Consider the following 23,556-nt stretch of genomic DNA (forward strand, 5'->3'; position numbering starts at 1 on the left):
CACTCCTGAAGGTTATCAGGGGACTACGCAGTATCTATGATCCATACAAACATCACAAAGTCATCGGGACAAACTAAAAAGATGGATTATCTTTAAAAGAAGAAGCATTCTGTAACTTGTACAGGAGTTGGGGATTTTCTACCCTTTGCCAAGTATCCCAGCGCATAAATTTTGGGCAATAAGCACGTGAGCCTGTGATGTGGAAAACAAAATCAGGGATTGCAGACCTTCAGTCGTTCACTATCTTAAGTTAATCATATACAATGATTTTGCCTCACTGGGGCCTGGGAGAATATGCCAGTTCTGCTCATCAGCAACAGCAGCAAAATGCCTGGACAAAGGCAGTGCAATGATGTGCTTTGCTTAAGGTAATGCCTTCCCGTCCTTCTCTCCAGTCTTCATCTGTTCTTCAATGAAAGGTTTTACTGTCTTTATGAGTTTGTTCCCTCCCTTCCTCCCTCCCCCGCCCCTGCAGTTGCGTTTCTCCGATTATGTGCACAAAAAGGGGACTTCCCAGTGTTTTTGTGAGCAACGGCATAGCCTCTGAAGTGTGTCAGTGGATCAGAGACAGCGACAGTTTTAGAAATGTAGAGCTTTTAAAACAAAAACATGTTTATCCTTCCAGAGCAGTACATTCAAATTGATGGTGTCGCAATGTCAGTATTGAGCCTAGGAAACTCTGCTCCCTTACCTCATGCAACCACATGTGAGGCAGCACAAAGGAGAGGTTTAACCATCATCTTGAGGGTATGCAGAGAGGTATATTTGCCAAGGTGATGGTGGTGAGGGCTTCCAGATGAGGCTGGATCCCAGCAAGCAAGTATTCACAGGGCTATTTTTGAAGTCCTTCATGCTGCAATGTTGCTGTGATATGTTTTTAACTCCTAGCAGAGGGTTATGACACTGCCCAATGGGTTCTCATTTGTGTACTTGGCTTTCATAGAGAGTTTAATTATCTGTAGATGACTGTTGTGTCTTGGCTGGGAAGGGTGCTGAATTGGACTGTGACATTTCTGTTGGGTTAGATCCACAGATTATGATTATTATTTTCAGCAGTTTTATTGCATTAGTGATAAACCACAGACATTCTTCTTATAAACAACAAGAAACTTTGAACCTTTTAAGCACTCACTGAACTGTGGAGGACTTGTTAAGCTGTATAAAACTCAGTGAGAAAGCAAAGTGCAAAGTACTGCCTGCCTTGCATTACTCACAGGCCACTATACAAGTGGCCTCAGAGCAATGTTCCTGGTTTACCAGCGAGCGATGTGGGGTGCCAACTAGGTAGAGGCACCTTCTTCTTTGGTCACAGTGGGAATCTGTTCCTGTTAACCCCAGGAGAAGAGCTCCTCTAGGTCTTTGATGAATGTTTCTTGCTGATTGTGTGTGAAGCTGCTTCACTTCTTGACTCACCTCTCCTTCGCTCTCCTTTCCTCCAAGGCTGTAAGCTTTTCTCAGCATGATGCCCATCCAGCCCTTAGTCTTCTGGATAGAGATTGTGAGGTGCTTAAAAGCTCTGGGAACATTTCCTTCCCTGTCTGTTCTTTCTTGTGCTTATCCCAATTAGTCTTCTGGTGGGGATGGGATGATAGGGCACTTCTCAAGAAGAAGGTGAAGAAGAAAGCTGTGGTTAGATTTATAGTGCCAGCAAGACAGAAACACTTGCTCACTGCTCTCCCTTACTCTTCCTCATCTCAAGATGTTTTTAAAAATAGGAAGGATCTCAAACTGGCAGCGAGCGTCCTGGGCTGTGGATACAGGAATAGTGCAGGAGGTAGTACTAAAATTGTCACGGACAGTAGCACACGTGGTAGCTGTGTAGTGTCTGCCTGCTACACACACCCCAGAGTTCACTCAGACTGGCTCGGTGTCACAGTAGGCTGTAAACTGGGATGACAGTGACCAAAGGAACTTGTTGCAGAAATATGAGAAGGTCTCAAATCCCTATAAACATAAGCAAGGCTGTTTTCCCAAGGGAAATAATTATGAAAACATAATTAAGGGACATTTCATAGAAAATGTAAACGATGTCTATTCCAGAGACGTTTTGCTCTGGAAGACAGAAAGGACACTTATCCACGCATCAGCAAGAATGTCCTTAAGAAGAGAAAGTGTCTCACTACCACCAAAAGCCAAGGAAAAGACCTCCATGAAACAACATTGTTTTTCCCATCTTTTCCCTCCAGCCCTATCCAAATACAGTGTGAAAGAAACTTGTTTTGGACTTGGGAAGTTCTCTTGAAAACCAATGCACTCCTATTTCTGCGGAGCTTACTCAAAAGCTTGCTCCTTAAAACCAGATGAATTCCGTGGTTAGTCAATGCCTCGCTTGAAAAGACTAGTTTAAATTCCTGTGCGCTATGTACACAGTATAAAATACTATGTAAGTATTTTATGCTCAGGTATTGGTTTCAGTATATTTCTATTTATGTTAGCAATGAATTGATTTTTTACTATGCTAGCATTTTAAGAGGCCCAAAACTCTCCCTTGCTGCCAAAACAGGATGGTTACTAAATGATTCTAATATTCTCTCCTTTTATTGCCAGACATGCTTTTAGAATAAACTGGCTATGTGAAAAATAATTCCTTTATGCTCTTACTCTACACTAGTGCTTCAAGAAGTGGGAAGAGGAGGAGGTGGTAAGGCTTTGGGCTCTCTAAAGAAAGGAAAACTGTTCATTAACCCACTCTTGTTCTGAAGGAAAACTCTCTTGTCTTACCCAAATCTCGGTTCAGGCTTCTGGGATGTCAGAGAGCACCTGGTTCCTTGCAGGGTCTGGTCCACTCTTAGTACATTTGCTGGGTATAAATAAGGTTTCTTTTTCTGACTCTTAAAAGATACTCTCCAATGCAATCAAGCTGTAGATAAGGCCCTGCCAACAGTAGCAAGGAGCTTGTCATCTAAGAGGCAAGTTTGGCCTTTAAGAGTTGCATGGGAAGGGAGGACATACTCCTTGGTCTTGCCTTCAGGACCCAGGGATGGGATTCGTCTGAGCAGGTGTTGGTGGCACAGCTCCACGGTGGACAGGCATGGGGTTCATTTACAGTCAGTGAAGACCTTGGCAGTACAGGCAGGAACGCTATGAGTCAAAGTAATATGGTCCTAAAATAAATGTCAAAAAGACACTGGGTAGGTGCTTTCAGGGCACAGTTTATTTCCCTCCACTGAGGGAGCAGGGAGTAGGTCAGGTGTGTGTCTGCAATCTGGGCTTCTGGTATGAATTTCACCCCTGGGTATAATAATAATCAGAGCTTGATCTTGGAAGAGTCTTGCTGAAATACAGAGCAGAGCTGGTAGGTGCAAGCATGTGGTTTCAGTAGGCTGGTTGCTGCTGCTCTCTTTCTCACGTGCAAGGTTCTAATTGTAAACTGGGCTTTTCTTTTTGAGAATAAAAAAGAAACCACCTTACTTAGGAAGTCAGACGCTTCACATATGGGGATTTTTATGCATAAAAGCAAACTCATAAAATTGTGTGTGTGTGTGAGATAGAGTAAAGCAACGTCATTCTTGGGCTCTGAGCTTGGTTTTGAAAAGACAGCCGGCCAGTATTTTGTCATCTCTATGTTCTTCCCACCCAGATACCAGGGTAGAAAAAGTCAGAAGCAAAGATACAGTGTTCACAACTCGTATGCTTCTCCCATTGTGTATTTTCCTCCCATCTTCCCCAGAAGGCTTGAATTTTCTCAGCCATGCAACAGCCAAGGAGTGCCAAGGAGAGTGAATAGGACTGAGAGTGCAGCAATATATATATTTATAATTCCTGGGGCCAGATGCATTTCAGGGAGCAGGCCAAGAAAGTTTGGCCTGATTTAGGTGGTCAACAGTGGTCCAGCTTAGCTTTGCAAGGTAGGTAATGGGGATGCATTTCCCAGCATCGGGTTATGCAAGCTACTGAGTCGGAGGTGGGAGGGGGCAGGCTGACTGCAAGTCATTTTGTATCTGCATGAAAATGGAGTTCAAAACATTCCCTCTAGAGTGGTATCCAATACCAAAATTGGATTTGGGAACTCAGAGTACATGAATATTTGTGCTGTCAATAAGAGTTATCTGTATACAGAACCCTTTCCTTGTCTGCTTTCTCTACCATGCTTCCTTCTTAATTCATTTTCAGTCTTTAATGTACTGTTGTGTAGCATCCTCTCCCATTAGGCCCTGTAATGTGCTCCGATTGCCTTCAGCTTGACTGCACTTAATAGCCAGCGTAAATAGAACTTAGTGTAGCATGCACTAACATCTCTATCCATTGTCCGGAGATTAAATACATGCCACAAATGGTTTACGCATCATCAGCCTCGAGCCCTCGTTTCATAGCTCCCAACCAAAAGAGGATATTAAATTAATTTGCAGGTTGCTTTAGCAAAGCCTAACAAAAAGAGAGGAAAAAAAATCCTGAGGGTCATTATGCATATAATATCTATCAATCAAAAAAGAGGGGTGGAAAATGATAATAGCAGGTCATTATAAGAGGACAGGTGCACACATATTTAGCTCTATCTCTAGTTCAGGTCAAAGCTTAATGGTGTTAACTGGAGAGGAATGCGGGCTATGTGAACAGTGTGTGTGTGTGAGGAAGAGGCAAAAGGGCAGCACTGTCAGGACAGCACAGTCTCTTCATGCTTAACCCTTTACTCTGCCTGGGCATGAGCTGTTGAATAACACTGAGCTTGTGAGAGAGGAAGAAAGAGAGCAAGCTCAGCAGAGCTCTCCATCTCTCTTCCTGCAGCAGCTTCTACCATTCAAAGTGTGCAAGGAAACAAGGCTGCTCTAGGGCAGTGCAAAATGAAATCGCACAGTGCAAGGGTTCAGATTAGCAGCACCTGGACACACTAGTTATCAAGGGCATGGGTTTTGTCAAGCAGGAGGAAATGTAAATGCTTTTCATGGAAAGGGAGACAGGAGACCTATATTCGGCGGAGGACATTGGCTGGATCTTTGAGGGCCAGGACTGAGATAACTGGAAAACAATGGCAAGGCTACATCTCATCTACTGAAACAAGAACTGTGAATAAAGTAGTAAGACATGTATTTAAAGTGAATAGGCACTGCCTAGGTTGAAAGTGCAGGACTGCTTCCTTGATTGATTTTTAGGAAAGGAAGGTACTGTGTGATCGTGGGCTGCATGATCGGACACATGTGCCATCCCTACTAGCCAGGCATCTTTTTAGCCTGATGAGTGGGGCACATACTGACAATGAGAAAGCAGCGGTCATACTTAACGGGTTCCACACACCAACTGAAAAGAAAGGCACTCTTGGTGTTAAAGCACCAAGCTGAAATTTAGGCTACCTTGGTTCGGTTTGTGGCCGTGTCATGAAATGTCACCCAGGTATGCAAATTATTTCTCTTTATGTTCCAAGTTTAATAGCGATCCACAGAGGTGAAGGAAAATATCAGTGATTATCACATTGTTTTAGATACCAGCATCAAGTTTTGCAAGGTCTTGTGGATGAATAATAAATCACTGCATCAATTCTGGAGTGATGGGGCTCAGCGCCACATGCCCTTGCTTTCTGGGGAAGTATGTTTCCAAGTGCTTCATTCTGTGGTCTTCATGAGGAAATGATCCAAGTCCTTCCCAAGCCAACAGTTGCACACCTTGAGTGACAAGCATCACTCTTCTGGGGCTCACAATAAGTACCATCAATACACTGAGAAATGATACACTGGGAACTAGAATAATTAAGCAAGGAAATATCCCTTACCACAGGAGTTTAAATGTCCAAGGACTGCTGTCATAAAAATCACGAGAATATAGTCTGTTGGGTGAAATTTTAAATGCTGATAAAACCATGCCGATTTCCACAGGCTGGAGCCATGCACCATGAAGTGAAAAAAGGCAAAGCAAGAGTTTGGTCACAGTGCCACTTAGCAAGAGTTCAGCGGAAGCTGTGAGAAATGCATTCGCTAGGTAAGATATAAGTAAGAGGCCAATTTCAAGCTGTGTCTAAGGGCAGAAGTTTGGCTTGAGTACTTTTGTGTGTGTGTGTGTGTGTGTGTGTGTGTGTGTGTAAAAAAACACTAACCAAAAAATCCCCCCGGATCAATTTTGGGAGCAGGAGTATCTCTTCTGGGAGGTCTTTTTTCTTGCTGGAATGACCCATACTGACAGAGACGTGCAATTTCTCCAAAGTCTTGCTGAAGTCTGGTTGCCCCACAGTCTGACCCGAAACTTACTCTCAGATGCAATGGGCTGTATTCCCTTGTGCTCCCTTCCTTTTCCCATTTTTTTCCTTCTTGCTAGTAAATAGCAGAATCTGCTTGTCTTAAGGCTGAGCGACTGGGGAAAGGTATGGGTTTCATCCCAACCTGCTACAGAGCAACTTCAGCCAGCTCCTGCTCTGATTTTTGCTCCAAGCAGATGCTCCATCCACGTGTTTGTGTGGCTGCCATGGGGGAGCAAGGGCCAGCAAGGGGAGAGGGAGGCGAGAGGAAAGAGCCTGATGGAGCTGGGCTATGTCGTGTACTCCAGAACAATAGATGATCACTCTTAATTATGGGAGCCTGAATAAGCATTACTCTGCCAGTCCCTTTCCTCATGGTATCTGATCAATACAGCCTTAATTGCTGAAGAAAGGGAGTATTGTACACAATCACAGCACAATGGTTTAATCACTTGGACGCTTAAAGTTAATTTCAGGCAGTTCATTTTTCATTGATGCTCTCACTCCACCAGAGTCGGCTTGTCTTCTTGCACACACAGGTGCACACGTGCTCACAGCTAAAGGTGGGTTATTAATAGCTTTTAGCAAGATTACTTGAGTGAATTGAAAGTGTGGGAAATGTTATTTTCATGCATAAGCTTAGAAGGGCTTTTTTTTTTGGCGGGGGGGATATACTGAAAGCATTTATTGTGTCATTTCAAATAGAAGGGTCTTCTCTGGGCCATCTTCTCTACTGCTTTTGTGCTGATCTCTCCAGACACTCTGGGGACTTTTAGGGTTAGTGAGCAGGAGATGCGGCAGAATTGGAAACCTCATGAACAGCTGCAAATTCACCTGTCCTTTCAGTAGCACTGAATCCTCTCCAGCCTTTGGGGGATCTTCAGGCTTGTGGGCAGCAGCTCTGTAGGATCCTTTTGGTGATTGGCAAGTGATTGTCCACTTGAGAAAGTGGTGTTGAGATCCAATGTGATCCTGAGCTAAAAATAAAGCACATCTGGCCCACCATCTGCAGTATTTCTGCTGTTTCAGATGTGTGGATTCTGCTTGGATCACATTTTAGAGATGAGGGCCTGCTGCAACACTTTAATCTGGTTTTGAATATTGTCCAATAGGTCCAGCTGGAAACCTCAAGGCTGGGAGCTGGGAAGTGTTGTCCTTGGGAGGGAAACTTGGGTGTGCCTTCCTCCTGCAGAAAGCTGAGCATCACTGGAGCAAAAGCACAGGCTTTTCAAAAACAACTTGTGATGCTGACTGTGGTTTCCGAGCACCACACTGAGACCCCAGATCAGTCCCTCTCCTTTTCTTCTCTCTCCTTTCCCAGCCAGAAATTGAGGCACCAAAACTGGCTGCTGTTTTCATAAAGCCTTTGGACACAGCTGACTTGTAGCTGCCTGAGAAAACCTAAATCAAGAAAACTGTTGGTAGAAATGAGTCCTGACACAGAGATACCTGGTCTAGAGGAGACCTCAGCCATCACTTTGGTTCTTGAGTGAGAGTAGCCATCTCCTATCTTGTTTTATAATGAATCTGTCACAGTGAGGTGTTGCTCCCTGCTCAGTGCCAATACTGCATTAATGGCAACTCTGAGGTTCTCAACCCTACCTGGATACTGAGCGCTGGGACACCTGGTCTCACGGGATCCAGGACACCAGGGAACATCTGAGCCAACGTCATTGTTCAGCTTGTAGGATATGGCAGCACGGGAGCAAATGCCATACTAGTGAAAGGGCTGATGAAAGATGATGAGACCTTTTCAACACTTCAAGAAAGTAATTCATGGGGGGAAAAAAAAAAAATATTATATGAAGCATATCCCTGATGGTGGGATGGGAAGCAACGTTGCTTGAAAACTTATCTCACAGCCATTTTAATCACCTCTAACTTTGCTCTATATCAGACCATTGACCACTAGGACAAAGCTTGGAAGCAGACAGAAGTTTTTGCTGAATGTTAGATGGTCAGATAAGGATGAATTTCACAGGGTACAATGACATGTCTTTTCTCCCCAAAAATAATTACTGGGATAAAAATGATATCCTGTTTTTTTGTTATTATTTTCTGGCTACTGCATATCTGAAATGCCATACTCAGTTGTAGCTCTCTCTATGTCCTGGAGATCGTTTTCCATGAAGAATAGCAGGCAATGTTAGAAATTTGATAAGAGTGTCTTTCTCCTTTGATGAGTTCCTGCCCAAAATCTGAGGCAGAAGATGAGGAATTCAGCATGAAGGATACGGACCAAGAGAAAGGACCTGACAGAAGCACAGTCACTCCCTTTGTTGCAATGCTTTAGGCTAACCATTATTCACAGCCCTTTCCTCATATTGCATCTTTCATGATTTGCTTAAGCGATTTTAAATTGCTTTTGTGATTTCATTTAGCGGAAACCACAATAAAAGTGACCCTTGAGTCTATGGAATGAAACAGCCTGCACAAAGGGATTGAAGGCCTCAGCAGTGTGTGTAGGGTGACGGGTTTCTGTGCTGCACGCAGCATGTTTGCATGGGGCAAAGGAAGGATAAAAGGCTCTCGATAAAACGGTGCAAGCGAGGAACACTGCTACCAGTGGCTGCTCAGAACAGCTAGTGTAAAATCCATGTTTACCAACTCTTTGCCCGTGCAAATGAAGAGAAGAGCTTTGCCAGACAGCCTGTAGCGCACTCACTAACCAGTTTTTTTTTTGTTAAAAATAAGGGTTTGCTTTTTTTTCAATGCTTTACTCAGTGAGGGAGGAGCAGGCAAATTGCACTGGAGTGCCAAGGGCATTTACTGAAGGTTTGTTTCAGAAAAGTTCTTAAAACAAAGACTTAATTTAGCAAAACACATAAGCTGATGTGCTTATGATCAGGATAAAAGCTGGATCTCCTTTTCCAGATCTTGTCCGAAGCACACCTCTTGTACCGCATACTGCTCCAAGATGATGCGGGGAGGCAGAGTGCCGGGGGTCAGAGAGGTATTTGATGTATCATTGAAAGTCATTGGAAATTTTTGTGAATGAGATGGGGAGAAAGAGGTTGTGTTGCTGCAACAAAACTTCCACTTGGTCCCTGCAAAAGCTTTGGAAAAGGAGAAACAGTCTTTGGTGCTCATTTTCCAGGCTATGTCTTATTTGTATCCAATGCCCAGTCACTCGGGAAGGGGGTTACAACCCCCTTGCCCTGATGCCCTGCCTGTGCATCCCCAAATCTGTTAGTCTGCTACAGTGATGACTCTTGATCACACTGTGATTTTTTTTTGACTGTGCAGAAACACAGCTGAGCCTCTCCAGAGCTGAATAAGGCACAAATGAAACAAGCCTCAGCAAAGTTGTATTTTTACGCAGCTGCTTTGCTGGACTGCTTTCAGCTGTACCAGAGAGCAAATGAGCTCTTGGTAACTCTATAACAGAGGAATCCCAAGTCTGACCTCTGCTTTCCTCCCAGAGGCTCCAAACCAGCCCCCAGGGGCTGGCTTCCACTATCTGAGGCAAAAAGTTAAGCAGAACATACAGAGGAAGTGATAAAAAAGTGACCTATTTTCATGCTATTTGGCTGCTCTTTACTGTTGATGACAAGTGGTCTGGTGATGTTAGACAGCTCCCAGGGGGATGAAGGGCAGGATTTGAAGCACTTTATTGGTGACACCTCATTTAAGGTATTACTCCCACTTCCCTCTACTTTGCGGAGAACCGGTGTCTGGAAAGCCCTGGGGAAGAGGCTGCCTGCAGTCCTACCTGCTTCCCCCCCTGCAGAAAACACTATAGCTGGGGGTAAGCAGGATGAATTTTATTCCAGCTATGTAGCACCTTTTGCCTGTGTTTTAGCAGGAGCCAGTGGTCGTGCTGTCACACTGCAGTCTGGCTTGTTTCTTCTCTTCGGGGGGTTCAGTTTATCGTTACAAAAAGAGCAGCTCCCCTCCCCCTCTGCTCCCTAACACAAACCAGCAAAAAAACCCCAACAACCCCAGAACAAACTTTTCTAGGAGAAGGATGGAGAAGGCAATGGGAAGCTGAGGCATTGGGAGAAATCTGATTTTGAGATTTTTGTCGCTGTGGTGGCACAATTTCCTACGATGCAGCTGTGTAATGAGTTCACATCTGTTAATGCCACATGTTGCTCTGCCTTGCACAGATGCAAAGTCTCAATTTTTCTAATTAGCAACAACATGAAGTATATCTTAATTTTCTGTCCCCCTTCCCTCTAATAAACCTGATATTAACAAGGTTACGTGCCTGCTTTCACGGGGTTTAATTGAATGAGAAGTGAAATTGGGTTAGATCACACCATCCTTTTTAGGTGGGGTTTGCCCGATTCATTACAATAAGCAGAAAGCACAGGACAGGAGGTGGGGGCAAGGACCCCGCCTTTTGCCGCAGCCGTGGCAGTCATTACCGCTGTTATCTGTGTATGTGATTCTTCAAGCCTCTCCGGACCAGGCTGCGTGTCTGCGTGTGTTGAACGTATATCTTTATATTTTGCAGTGTATGTATACGGGGAGGCCTGTAACGCTAACTCGGGCTGGAGATTCATCTGCATTTCTGGTCTGAGGGGATGGGGCACGCAGCCCAGGTCCAAGCAGGCCAGGAGCAAGAGATGCTAGAGACTACCAAAGCCATGAGAAGAACCACCTGTATCAGGAGAGACCAAAAAAAGTGACAGCTTCATGCCATGGGTCCTCTGTGGCAACTCTTTGAGACTGAGCAACTTTACCCACTTCTGCCTGTGAAAACACACTGTTGGGGCTACCGGGGCGAGCTTTGCCCTGGGGTCCCCACCATAATGATCAAAGGGGGACAGGGACTAGTGCAGGCGGAGGGCAGCATGGTGCTCCCTGCTGCAGGATCCAGCCCTCCCCAGCCAGCCTGCATTCATATTCCACCTGACTCTGCTGGGAGAAATCCATGGGGACCCCAACAGCAATTACTTGTGTGATTTAATTGGCATTATCATTTTACTGGCTTGACAGAGATAAATCGCCCTGTTGGGTAAGGCTGCTACTGTGACAGGAAAAGCAGAAGGAAAGACTTCCTCCTCCTCTCTGAAATAGGAGATGACTACCAGTGTATCTTAATAATTAGTGCTGTTATAATTAATCGGACTATTTGAGAGCCAATCTAACAAACAAATGGAGGGCTTGATTGTTCGGTAATTGACAATTTGTTTCTAATATGTTATCTTGCTTCTGCTTGTGTGAAGAAATTTAAAAAAAACCCAAAACTGAGATTACCGGAGGGCTGGGCCTTGGCCGCAGCGAGGACAAGTGACTGCGTGAGAGAGCAAGGAGGAAAGGAGCGTTCCCAGACACTGGATGTCCCAGGGACCCATTTGCCGTGAACACACATGCACACACGAGTTGTGACTCCCGTTTCCCTGCTTTTCAAACAGTCGCAGCCAGCTGTCATCACCTGTGTGGGCAGTTTTACAGGAAAGTGGAGTTTTCAGTCTGTGGCCTTTCCATATCATTTGCACCCTGGTTATATTCCTGGATCTGCTCTCTCAGTGGCTGTACCTCTTTCCTCACCTTGCCTGTCTCTCCCCTTTCTCTCATACTTACCCGCTGATCTACAGTGCAGCTGTCGGGTGCTCTGAACCCAGCAATCTGTTGCTTGTCGATGCTTGGGATGGGAGCACAATGCATGGCCATGGCAAAGGGTCTGTAGTGGTACTGGGCACCGCAGCACTGGGATGATTCTGTCCAGATGCAGAATAGGCTGTGCGCAATGCTGTGCTTAGGTGCAATATACCCATTCCTGCCTCCAAGAAACGCACAGCAAAAGCAGCCAGAAGGTGGGCAAAATAATTTTTTTTAATTTCCGTTATTTAAAGGAGGGAAGCAAGATACAGATATTTTGCTGGTAAAATCTACGTATGATGTTATCAGGCTTTGAAAAACAGTTAAGAGTCTGCTCTTCTGCGGGAGATTCCCTCTTGCTATCTGGATGAGGGCTTTTTTTTCTTTTTTTCACATAAAGCCAAATATCTCCAAGTCCTCAATGCATCGGTGCTCCCATGGCACGTGCTTAACTCCCACGGGCTTCTGAACTACTGTCAGCGCTGATCTGGAGAGGGCTTCGTATCACATTAAAAGGGTAGTAATAATCACGGCTGAGGCAACACTGCAGGGAACCCCAAACTGTCACGGTTCCCTAGAATTGGCCTCAGCCATCAAATGTGCATGGATGGATATCTATACAGCCTGGGGAAAATAATTTTGGGGCTGGCTTTTGCTCCCAACACAATTCCTTCCTGTTGCAGTAGAATTGCTGCCTATTCAAAGAGGCTGTGAACAGCTCTGCGAGGTGGCAACACTTCTCCCCCCACCCAGTTTAAATGAGATATGAATAATTGATTTGCCTCCTGAATAATTAATTGGATATTCAATAATGAAAGTAATTGTTTGGCTCATTCCCCCATTGATAATCAAGCTAATCTTCTCCTTCAATATGTGGGCCATACGGCTATGTAAAGCAGTGAGACAGTTTATAGGCCGATAATACAACTAATGTGCTTGGTGCGAGGTCACCTTGTCCAAATACCTCAGCAGCTCCCAGGGCCGCTCTCTGCTGGGTTATCTACTGCACAGCCAAGCTGTGTGCAGCAAGGCTTTGGCTTTTTTTCCTCCTTATTTTGATTGCTGAACATCTCCCACCAGGGAGGAGTCGTCTTTTACAGTTTAAACAAAAATCGTCAGATGCCACTTGCTCCAATTAAGGCTTGCAAGGGAGGTTTGTTCTTCCTCTAGTCAATAGTATGCAGATTAAAGAAAGCAAGAGGCTCTCTGAATTCACAGGGCTGCTCCCTTCTAGAGGCATTAGAGCTCAACTCCACAGAGAGGCTCCAGAGCTAGAGCTTTCCTTTGCCACTAGCCCTTTAGAAATCAAAATCAAACCTAAACACATTAATGTTGGTTTTGCAGCTGCTGCATTTGGTTTTTTGATCTTCTAATGTAGCAAGTCTCATGAAGCCTAGGAGACTGAACTAACATCTTCGTGGCGTGAAGCAGACACGCTCTCTGGAGAGGAGCTCAGCATTGGCAGTGCAGTTCGAGTGGACGGCACAGTCCCAGGTTATCTCAGAGGCACTCAGAGGTTGCTCCCGTGCAGTGGGTTTACCAGCATGGGCAGAGTTACTGTACCACTGCTGCGAGGGACATCTGGGGTTGAACCACAATGTAACACCCCAAAATCAAGTAACGTGAACAGAGATCCATATTGGTGGGTCCTAAGCCACGTATTGGAGGGTTTTAACACTTGCACTTACAAACTGTAACACCAAAAAACCTTGCCTGCATCCCCCGTGTCCCACCAAGCCTGTGATTCTTGTCTATTCCTATGGGGTCTGGGCAGGGCATAGGGTCCTGGCAAATAATGCAAACCACAAAATGTGGAAGACACAGGTGATGCACGGCCCATCCCAGAGCCCAGAGGTGCTGGTGCTAATGGGTTTATCCTCTGCTCCTGTTGAAGAATGTTCCCTGGCAGAAAGAGCATTCAGGAAGCTCTGCTGTGAGTTACGAGTTTCATCTTGGCCTGGTTTATAATGAAATTAAAGGCTGAGAGAATCCTGTCCCCACCAGGTTGTGTGTTTGAAGAGCGGTTGCACTAATGATAGAGCTTATCAACATCGCTCTTGGCAGATAAGCAGAAAAAGCATCTTAAGATGCCGTGTCAGACAGGTGAGGACTGGGACAGTCCAGAGTGGGGGGAGAAGCAGTTGGGCTGCTCTTGCTCTAGAGCTACCTCCTGAGCAACCAAGCTCACACCTTTTTTGGGCTCTGCTGACTGGTCTGTGCCCAGCAGAAACACAGCTCTCAAGTGGTCTCAAACTGCCCTGAGTTTCTGCTGAGTTTTCTGTAGCTGCTCTGAATGGAAGTTTCCTATGAGAGGCATTTGAAATAGCTTTACTGGCTTATTTTAGGACATGATTAGGAACTTTCAAGCATCTTTGATTCCATCCTGAGTCCATGCGCCGAAGGCAGAGTTCAACTGGGTGGGCACTCCCAGCAAAGACTCTTTCTGGAGACAGGAGGTTTAATCCATTGTACAAAACCACGCTTTCTGAGGTCTCACTGAGCAAGGCAGTTCCTGAGGTGTCTGCCTGGAGGACAGGAGATGAAGATGAGGTTTGAGAATACCAAAGCAGTGAGCTCTGGCACTTCATGTTTTGCCATTAGCCTCAAACCTCCGAGGCGATGAGTAGCCCCTGAGTCAGAGAGAGCTACACGTGTCTGGTACATCCCGACACTTTGAGGCTTCAGCCTCCAGGTCCCTTCTCCTCCTGGCAGCAGCAGTGAATGAAAACCAGGAGATTGCTGTACTATTGTAAATGTGCATGTGGGAACCGTTTAAAACAAGAAAGTAAAGCAGCAGAATGTTCCTGAAGAAGGACGTGTTTGAGATGACAGTGCAATCTGGGAAACCCTCCACTGCAACAGCTTCTTGAATTTAGGTGCCTTTCATTTTAACCAGTTTAATTTCTTTATGAGGGCTTTCATCTGAAGAAGTGGCAGCACCGACAGGTCTCGCCAAGATTCGTCTTCAGCCAATTTACTCTGCAACAGATTTATCATTTCATCAGTAATTTAAACAGAGACACTTGATCAAGCATTCATTTTTATTGCTCAGCGCTGCTTGGTTGTGTGTTACTTGTGAAAAGGGTGCGATCGGATCACTGGGGAAAGGGCAATGCCACGAGTTTTCCTGAGAAAACTCTGCAAGGATGACTCTGCCCGTGGAGATGGGAAAATGACGGGAGCCCATCACCTGGGTAAAGACGATAAAACCCAACTTCATTTAAAGCTTTTTCCCATCACGGGCTAATTTGGTGTGAAGATGGCAGCATCACCCTTCCCTTCCTTCCCTTCTCCAGGCTGTTAAGGGGTTTGTGACGGGTTCCCAAGACCAAAGCTCCCTCCGTGGTTTAATTGATGTGCAGCTGCTGCCTGAGAGGGGAGGGAGGCAGGGGCTCCGGGCAGGGAAGGGGAGCCCAAGGGGATACTCTGCAGCCCCACAGGAAGAAATACTGCAGAAAGCCACCCGCCTCTGCCTGGCAATAGTGCTGTTATTTATGCACACACATAAACGGCTTCATGCATCCCACTGAAATCTCTGTTATTTGTCAATGAGTTCCCCCCTCCTGCTCTGACTTAGCTAACATTTACAGTAAATCTGTTACACTGACCATTAAATCTGAAGCTGCCCTGAGCGATAGTTTCAATGGGTGTGTTGACAGCCCGAGTGTTAATAATGATGCAAACACTAACCTGTTTATTGATTTGCTTTTTGTACCCTTCATCCTAGCTCACTCCTTCTCACTCTCGGAGGAGAAATCCTAGAATTAGTAATCAGGTGACAGCTCAGAGCCCCTGTCTGTTCCCAGCAGTGTCATCCAGCCCAAACTCCCAGAGATAAATTACAGGTGCCGTATTCTGCCTCTGCCAGCCATTCAATATACTGTTACTCGATGCAAGATGTAGTATTTGTCATTGGTGCCAGCAGACAGGAGGGAAAAAAAAAAAAGAAACATTAACACAGACATGAAAAGCTTTTAACTTTGACAAGGGAAGCATAGGAAAGTTTTAAATTTAGCCCTTCCACTGAAGGCCACCACCTATCCATTAAAGCAGCTTGTTAGACAGCAGGCAGGGTGGAACGGAGCTGGGACCAGGATGCTTGGAAGAAACCCTATGTGATCACAGTGCTTCTTACTCCTCCTGCCAGGTGGATGCTTGCCTATAACAACGCTCAGGAGCACGAAATTGGTGAAGGGCTTGTTGGGTTCCTGTGAACAAATCAGCCTATTCATGTGCCCAAATTCCTTGAAGTTGAGATGGAGATCTGTAGAGGGGGTGCAAAACAGCAGTTTTGATTCACACTGCAGGGGGAAGGAAGCCAGCCTGGGCAGTGGGGAACACAAGAGGAGTGGGAGCACAACGCTGAGTGCTGGTCCTGCTCGTCCCCTGCTGAGGAGCAGCTCAACTGACTTATATGCTTCTAAAATATTGACCCCAAAGATGACCCTGTCTGAGCTAACTGGCAGCGTTCCCCAGATTGCAAAGTGCAAAGAGCGGTGCAAATAGACCCTGAACAGGAGCCAGAAGCTAACTTCTCCAGGGCATCCGTCCTGCAGCAAGGCAGGAGCTGCAGATGCTTTCCCCATGACAGACTCCGTGCGACATTCAGCACTAGACACCACAGCTTTACCCATGAGCTACACAGCCTTGTGTAAGAAGAAGTTGGAGTTAAATGAAAGCTAGGCTTCATGTTCCCCATCTAGCAATGCTTTTTGACCTATGGTTTTTATGGTCAGGAAAGAAACCTGCCAGTAAATAAGCAGAATTTATAAACCCTGCAAGGGCTCTGATATACTCCCCAGGAGCTGGGGCCCCAAAGGCTTTCAGTGGCATTTATAAGCCTCACTCAGTTGTCAGACTCCTTAGTTCCTTTTATTTCTGCTAAGTTTATAAGCTCTGAAAAAGCGGTCTGCAGCATTTATTAACTGCACCGCAAAGCTGAAGCAAAGCAGCTGATCCAAAAGAAACACAATTCTACCTGTACCGCTTAAATGTGGTTCAAATCAAAGCCCTATGTTCTGTTTATTTTATCCTGCCTTCTAATATGCACACATCACCAAACAGATAGACGTGTGTTATTTTAGAAAATAAAATTACACCCATGTTAAAAATCCTGGTAAGTCCCTTAGTTCACTAGGAAGAAACTGAACTGAACATTCAACAAAGCACTAAAGGTGGGAGTTTGTCAAGTCCCAAATACTAGTATCTATGTGAACATGTAATTGTGTCCATAAGGAGAAAATAAAATCCAACAAGGTGACTGAAAATAAAATATGCTTTTAAAAATTGTATCATGCATGTTTCAATGTGACTATTATGTTTTAAATAGGGTCCTTCAGCTCTGTGAAACACAAAGTATTGGAACCCAGGGCCAGCAGTTCGGTGAAGAAGTGTTCAGTAGTTTAGTTGTCACAGGGAAGTAGCCTCAGGACAGCAAGATCAGCCACTGGTTTTGACATATATAAAATAACTGTGCTCAAATTATAAATCCCAGGGTATTTTAGTCTACCTGATATGTCTGCAGTGATGCTGAGGAAAACAGAGCTGTTTCCGCAATGGAATGGACATATAGATTCACTCCATTTATTGGAGTGTGACAAAAGGATTCCTCCCCCTCACCCCCATTTTAAGAAACATAACAGGTGAAACTCTGCCGACAAGATTAAGCAAAGTTTTAGCATTAAGGATCCCCATCCAAGATTACAGGACTTTTTTTTTTTTTTTATTTCTGACATTTTTTTTTTCCTTTCCTTTTTACTTTTCCTCCTAATAGGACAATCTGCTAAATTTTGTGTCCTTCATCACTTCTCCAAAACAGTGGAGCAGATCATATTGGTGAGGGCTGGGCAGTTGTGAGGATGATTTAACATTTGAAGTTTAATTAAACATGCAGATGTGCTTGGACCTCAACTTTTCAACATGGGTGAGAGCTAAAGCCCATGACTTGACTGACCTGTGTTTTCCTCTGTAGGAGCTGCTTAGAGTTCTCAGGTTGGTACCAAGAAGTATGTGAATTTAGCAGAACAAAGGCAAAGGAAGAAGAAACTGTCCAAAAGCTGGGGATTGTGTGTGCTGGGAGGAATGATGAAATAACAAGGGTATTTGTAACAGAATTACTAGAAGCGGGAAAAGCACAGAAATAAAAGCAAAGCCCAAGAGGAACAGAAAGCACATGAAATTAGTGGAAAGGAGAACAAAGCCTCATCCTGTGAGACACAGGAGGAGGCCAATCTTAAATAATTATAGTAACAGTTTAACTTTAAAATCAGGATGTATATTTGTCGTGGTTCCTCTGACAGTGCAAGCATCTCCTCCTCCCTTTCTTTGCACAGATTTCCCCAGACAATTCACAGTCCTTCCCTTCCTTTATTTATGTGGCTTCATATTTCACAGCTTTTGTTTACTGTATTCCCATTGTGATTTATGACCAAAGAGAAACATTGCATCCAGGTGATGATCCAGTCCATTATCTCTACCGAGATGCTGACCACTGTCGGGGAGCACAGAGACCTGTTGTACCACATGATGGAGAACAAGCAGAAAAAGGGGCTTCCAGGTTATGAAGGAAAAGCACAATTCTTCTGATTTGTACAGTTGGATGCAAAGAAGAAAATATCCTTTCTCCTGTTATTCCTCTCCCCAAATGGGCTTTGATATTAAAAAAATGTGTCTCAGGAGACCAAATATATTCAATGTGCTAACACACAGCTGCCTTAGCTAACATGATCCATTTCAAATCCATGCTGCAACAGGGTAAATCTCCCTGTCTAGATAGCACCCTTGGCTAGTCCGGAATACTCTAATTGTTCCTTCCAGTTTTCCGCTTTGCCATTAATAAATCAAGATTTCTTTGCCCTGTTCTGCACGTTTACATCCTTTGCAGATTGTTAATACCAAGACAGGGCTGTTAATCTCTTGGTCTCAGGGTGCATCACCCCACTTGCAGACAGAGAGGCTGGGGCACAGATGGGACGGCGCCTGTGGCCGCAGAGCAGGGGGTGCACCCCCGGGCCACATTAATTCCCAGAAATGTCCCCATGGGACCTGGTCTGGCCATCCTGCACTGGCAGCAGCCACTGTATCTGGGGGTAGACCCTGGGACAAACCTCAATGCGAGGCGTCCCTCTGCTGTGAGCCCCGTGCTCAGCTCTGTAGCACTGTTGCTGCCTGTGCCCTGCTTCAGCAGTAGCTTTGCAAAGGAGTATCTCTTTCTCTGATATTATTGAGGTCTTATTCCCATTGCCTGGATTTCTTATCCAATTCAGCCCTTCTATCCCTAGCGGTATGTAGAAAAGACTAATGCCCTTGCTTTGTTTTCAGGTCTCTTCCCATCACAGAAGGGCAGGAACAAAGCTTGGCAATGAAAGGCAATTTCTCCTAACCCGGTGGGCGAGCGCAGCGTGGTAAGAGTGCTTTAAAAAAAAAATCCAATAACTTCCATATAAATTGTCCAGGAGAGAAAACTTTGTGTTTTTGATACTTGTAGCTGTTTCAGCATTTTTGTGTGGAAGATGAAAAACTTTTGCATTGAGCAAAACACAGATTTATGATCAATAAAGTGAAGTTTAACAGTTTATAGGGGCCATACATTCTTTTTTTTTTTAAAAACTGATATTAAAAACTATTTTTCCCTGCAAACCACGTGAGAAATCCTCTCCAGTGCCAGTCAGAGTTTCAGCATAGTAAAGCAGCTAGCAGATCATTGTGGATAATCGCTGGACAGGGATTCCTGCAGGACGAGCTGCCACCCAAACCATCCAGCTCTCACCCTCACGGAGTCATGCTCAACAAAACTCCCAGACGCCCTTAAGTGCTGGGTATGGGCCTCGAGGTCTGAGGCTGGGTTTGTCTCAAATCTTGTACTTCTGGTGTTTCCCCCTTGCCTTTAGCTCTCACCAGAGGATGCCCACTTCTGAAAACGTTGTGCTTTCCGCATTGGCAAAAGTGCCAGCAGTCGTTGCAGGGATGCTTAACACACTAGAAACAGAAAAGACTCTTATTCTCCAAAGAACAGACCACTGCAACTGATTATTTTATATCTCCTACCAGAAAATCGTGTCCACAAACTGCCTGATAAAAGTTATTTGAACTTAGTTTTTACATTACACCTAAGATGTAATTTTGAGTATAAAATTATTGAGTATAGAGCCAATTATTCTGCCATTAAAACCAATAAGAAATCTCCCTTGATTAGATTTACTGCAGAGCCAGAGAGGTGAGATAGCGCTTGTTTTATGCCTGTTTCCCTGATTATGCAGTCTCTGGGTTTCCTACACGTGACAGCACGTGGAAGTGCTAGTATTGCCCTTATCTCTTCAACATGTTCCTCTTTGTTGAGGACTATCTCAGCACAAGATCTACAGCAAAAAATAGGAGAGTGTCCACTGCTTGAACAAGGCAGAGATTTTGCCTTTTTTTTTTCCCCCTCTACAGAGCATCTGATGAAGACAATAAATTTGTCAAGGAGATAAATTGGACTAAATAATCCCCGAGGTCTGCACAAAGGACAGCGTCGCAGCGTATTCGCACCGGTCGGGTCCCCTTCTTCCCATGATATGCCTTGAAATTTATCACCCGCTTGTGAGCTTTAACTGCGTAAATCCCCAGTGAATTGATGGGAGAAGAGAACCTTGCTGAGGTTTATATGGTGGGTCTTAAACCCTTAAAAGCTGGCGGCAGCGCGCATTCCCCATAAAGCCGTGCCTTTGGTAATTTACACACAGGGAGCTCTGCCACGTTTCCTCTGTGGAAAATTGGGTTGAAATAAGTGGGAGCTCAGAGCTGAGCAGTGGCACCTGAGAATGCCGACAGTGTGCCGTGATTTCTGTGGAGTATACAGCCATTTCCACTTGATTAAATAAACTTGATTCTTGGAAGATCTGAAAAGTGGCTTTTAGAGAGTTCTTTCTAAAAGCTTGCAAGTTTTTCCATTACTTCTGAAGAGAAATTTACAGTCAGAAAATTAAAGGATCCACAAAGCGATATTTTCTGAAGCAAATACTGACATTATGAGCGTCTTAAGCACTTGCGCTGCATCTGTGCTAAACTGCATCTCCTGAGTGACAAAGCCGCCTCCTGCTAAAAGCAACTGTTATAAAATTATGACTAGCGCATATATAATGTTTGTGTTTAACAAGACGACAGAAATGCCACCTTAGTAAAAACTGATTATGGTTACAGCTGAACAATTCACATCATGCAAGATTTATAATATTAAGGTTATGCAATCATCTAATCGGAGAGACAAGCCTTGAGTAATAATATGAAATGCATGTACTTCAATCTGCAACAGTAGATTCATTGCTGTTTCCTTATTAGCTCATGCTAGCATTAGGGCTGCATTATCCATTTTGCCATAGTCTAATTCAGCATTTCCATCTGAAAACATATGCACAATAAGTGATCTATGCCAAACAATGAAATGGAGACAAAGCCATTTGAGTGACTTCACGGCTATAAAAATATACATAATCTGTATGTCTTTCGGCAATTCTCAATACTTTAATACTACATTTCTCTGCATGAAAAGTTTTCCCCAAATAAAGAAAAAGATAGAAATTGCACCTTTTTTTTTTCTCTGGAGAACAATATTATGGTGGCTGTACCAGAGCAGGAATCCAGCCCGTGAATTTCTCATCCTGCAGGTGGGACATCAGATCATCTTATCAGTGCTGTACCAACTGCCTGGGAAGTGCCAGGTGTAACTTAGGATAGCAGAGGATGACTTGAAACTTGTATCTTCCAGCCCAGATGAAATTGTTGATATTTAAACTGAAAAGGAATCTCTGTTGTTTCTTAAAAGCGAAACATTTCAGATATTTTATAAAGGTCAGAAATGATAATCTAACCAAAATTATCAGTACATATATGTGTAGCAATATATATGTATATAAAAACTCTAATTGGTTAATTATTGTACAGAGAAGTCATAGCGCACTCCAGGTTGAAAATATGCTATTTCGAAGGGCTGGTGAGTTCAGACATCGTATTTCAAAGGCACATATTATAAAAGTTGACAAGTGTTTATAAAGCAATAATCAAACTAATTGACTGAGATCTCTGATTAAAATGAGACTTTTCATGCAAAGCTCAGACTGAGCTTTCCTCCTATCCGCATGCAGTGGGCTGAGTTTATTTTCTCTACCCTGTGCAGGCTTTGATCCTGCGAGGTACTGGGGTCTCACGGCATCAGGCAGTTCTGAGAGGACTGGGGACCTTACTGAACCAAAAGCTTCAGGTAATTAGTTGTTTGGATCCAGGTACATGTAGACGGATACATCAGACTTTTGCAACAACCACAGTTCTCAGGAAAAAAAAAAAAGTATTTCAAAGGTAAACAGAAGGCATTTGTGTCCTGGAGTCTGATTTATTATACACACTATATATAGCTGTCATTAAATGAACAGGCTAACATGCAACTATTCATCACAGGGTGGGGGAATGAACAGGCTATTCTCTGCTTGCCTGGAATTGTTCATATTTCTGAAAACTAAAAGCAGTGTCTAGGAAAGGAAAGAATGCCTGAAATGCCACAAGATATTTGATTTATTCTTTTCAGGCTTTACCTCTTTATGTTCTGTGTGCCTGAGAGTATTATTCAAGTCAATCGATCTTAGAAACTGTTTCTAGCAATCCCCATTTCCCCCAAAATTCCCCACTAAAGGGCTTAATCCGACTCCTTTAGTTATTGTCATTAAAATAGACTCAACTAGGTCTGTAATTTTTGTTTTACTTTGAAGGTGCATTTTGATCCAAAGATAGCTGTTTTTCTCCTCATTTGTATTACCAACATTTCAGTTATGAGTCTGCGTACGGTAAACGGCAATATACTTTTGAATTCCAACTAAAGCAATTCTCAGTTTGTTGTTCAGTTACATGAGAAAGAGAAAATAAGTGATGCTGCCTGACTGAAACAGCTCTCTGAGTGCTGATTCAGGGAGATGACTAGAAATATTCAGATTTTTCTTAGCAACAATTAATTCCTGAAGAAAGCCAGGGATAATTTCAATTAATGAATAAATAAAATTATGAACTATTTGTGGATACAAAGAAACATGTGATTTAATGAACTAGAAGAAATTACTTGTAAAACCTAAAAATTGCAATAAAAATGGTTGCTTAAACAGAAAAATGGATTTTAGTTAAACTATACCTTTCCTGACAAGGGTCCCTTGCCACAGATATGTGGTTTTCCTCACCAAAATATGGAATGATTTTGGCTGAAATTTAACAAAATCCTTTGGTTTTCAGAAGAAAAAATGCCACTCTAGGTTGCAATTTTTTTGGTGGAAATTCAATATTTTCCAGGGCTTTTCCTGTGTCCTACTTCCCAGCCCTGGCTGCCAATTCACTTATCATTCAGCCGTGCGATTTAAAAAATATTCTCTCTGTAATGAGGTTGGGACCTGCGCAATCACTGCCAGCAACTTCCCACTTGCATCATTTTTTGCAGGTAAAAAGTTGCTAGCAGGGTTTGTACAGTTGCAGGGATGGGGGGGGACCCCCCACCCTACGGCAGCGGGGCAGGACCATGGGCCAGCGGGTCCCTCCACGGACCTCGCTCCATCCCAGCGTCTGCAGCAGAGCCCTGGAGCAGCACAGCCAGCTCCGCGCAAGGGGCCATGCTGATGGGGAAACGTGCCCTTTCTAGGCAGGTTTCTCCCAAAAAAGGAGAGTTTTCAGAGCCACCCAGCCAGTGAAGGGATGGGGTGCATTTATCTCCAAGCACTGGTCAGCCCCACTAATGATTAACTCTGATCTTTCCTGCCAGCTCTTTTCTAAACCCACCCTCGGCTGTTAAGGCTTTGGGGCTTTTTTGTCTTTCCCGGCTTGGGCAAGGCAAG

The 23,556-nt window shown here is 44.2% G+C and overlaps 1 long non-coding RNA gene across 1 annotated transcript; it reads left to right on the forward strand.

Moving 5' to 3' along the window:
• Positions 1 to 212: 212 nt before the first annotated feature.
• Positions 213 to 22,755, forward strand: LOC135315744 (uncharacterized). Its single transcript, XR_010375247.1, has 4 exons — positions 213 to 368; positions 5,808 to 5,910; positions 10,623 to 19,116; positions 20,147 to 22,755. It is a non-coding gene; the product is annotated as an uncharacterized LOC135315744 (long non-coding RNA).
• Positions 22,756 to 23,556: the final 801 nt, after the last annotated feature.

Source organism: Phalacrocorax carbo, chromosome 14 (genome assembly GCF_963921805.1).
Source record: "Phalacrocorax carbo chromosome 14, bPhaCar2.1, whole genome shotgun sequence".
NCBI classification, from domain to species: Eukaryota; Metazoa; Chordata; class Aves; order Suliformes; family Phalacrocoracidae; genus Phalacrocorax; species Phalacrocorax carbo.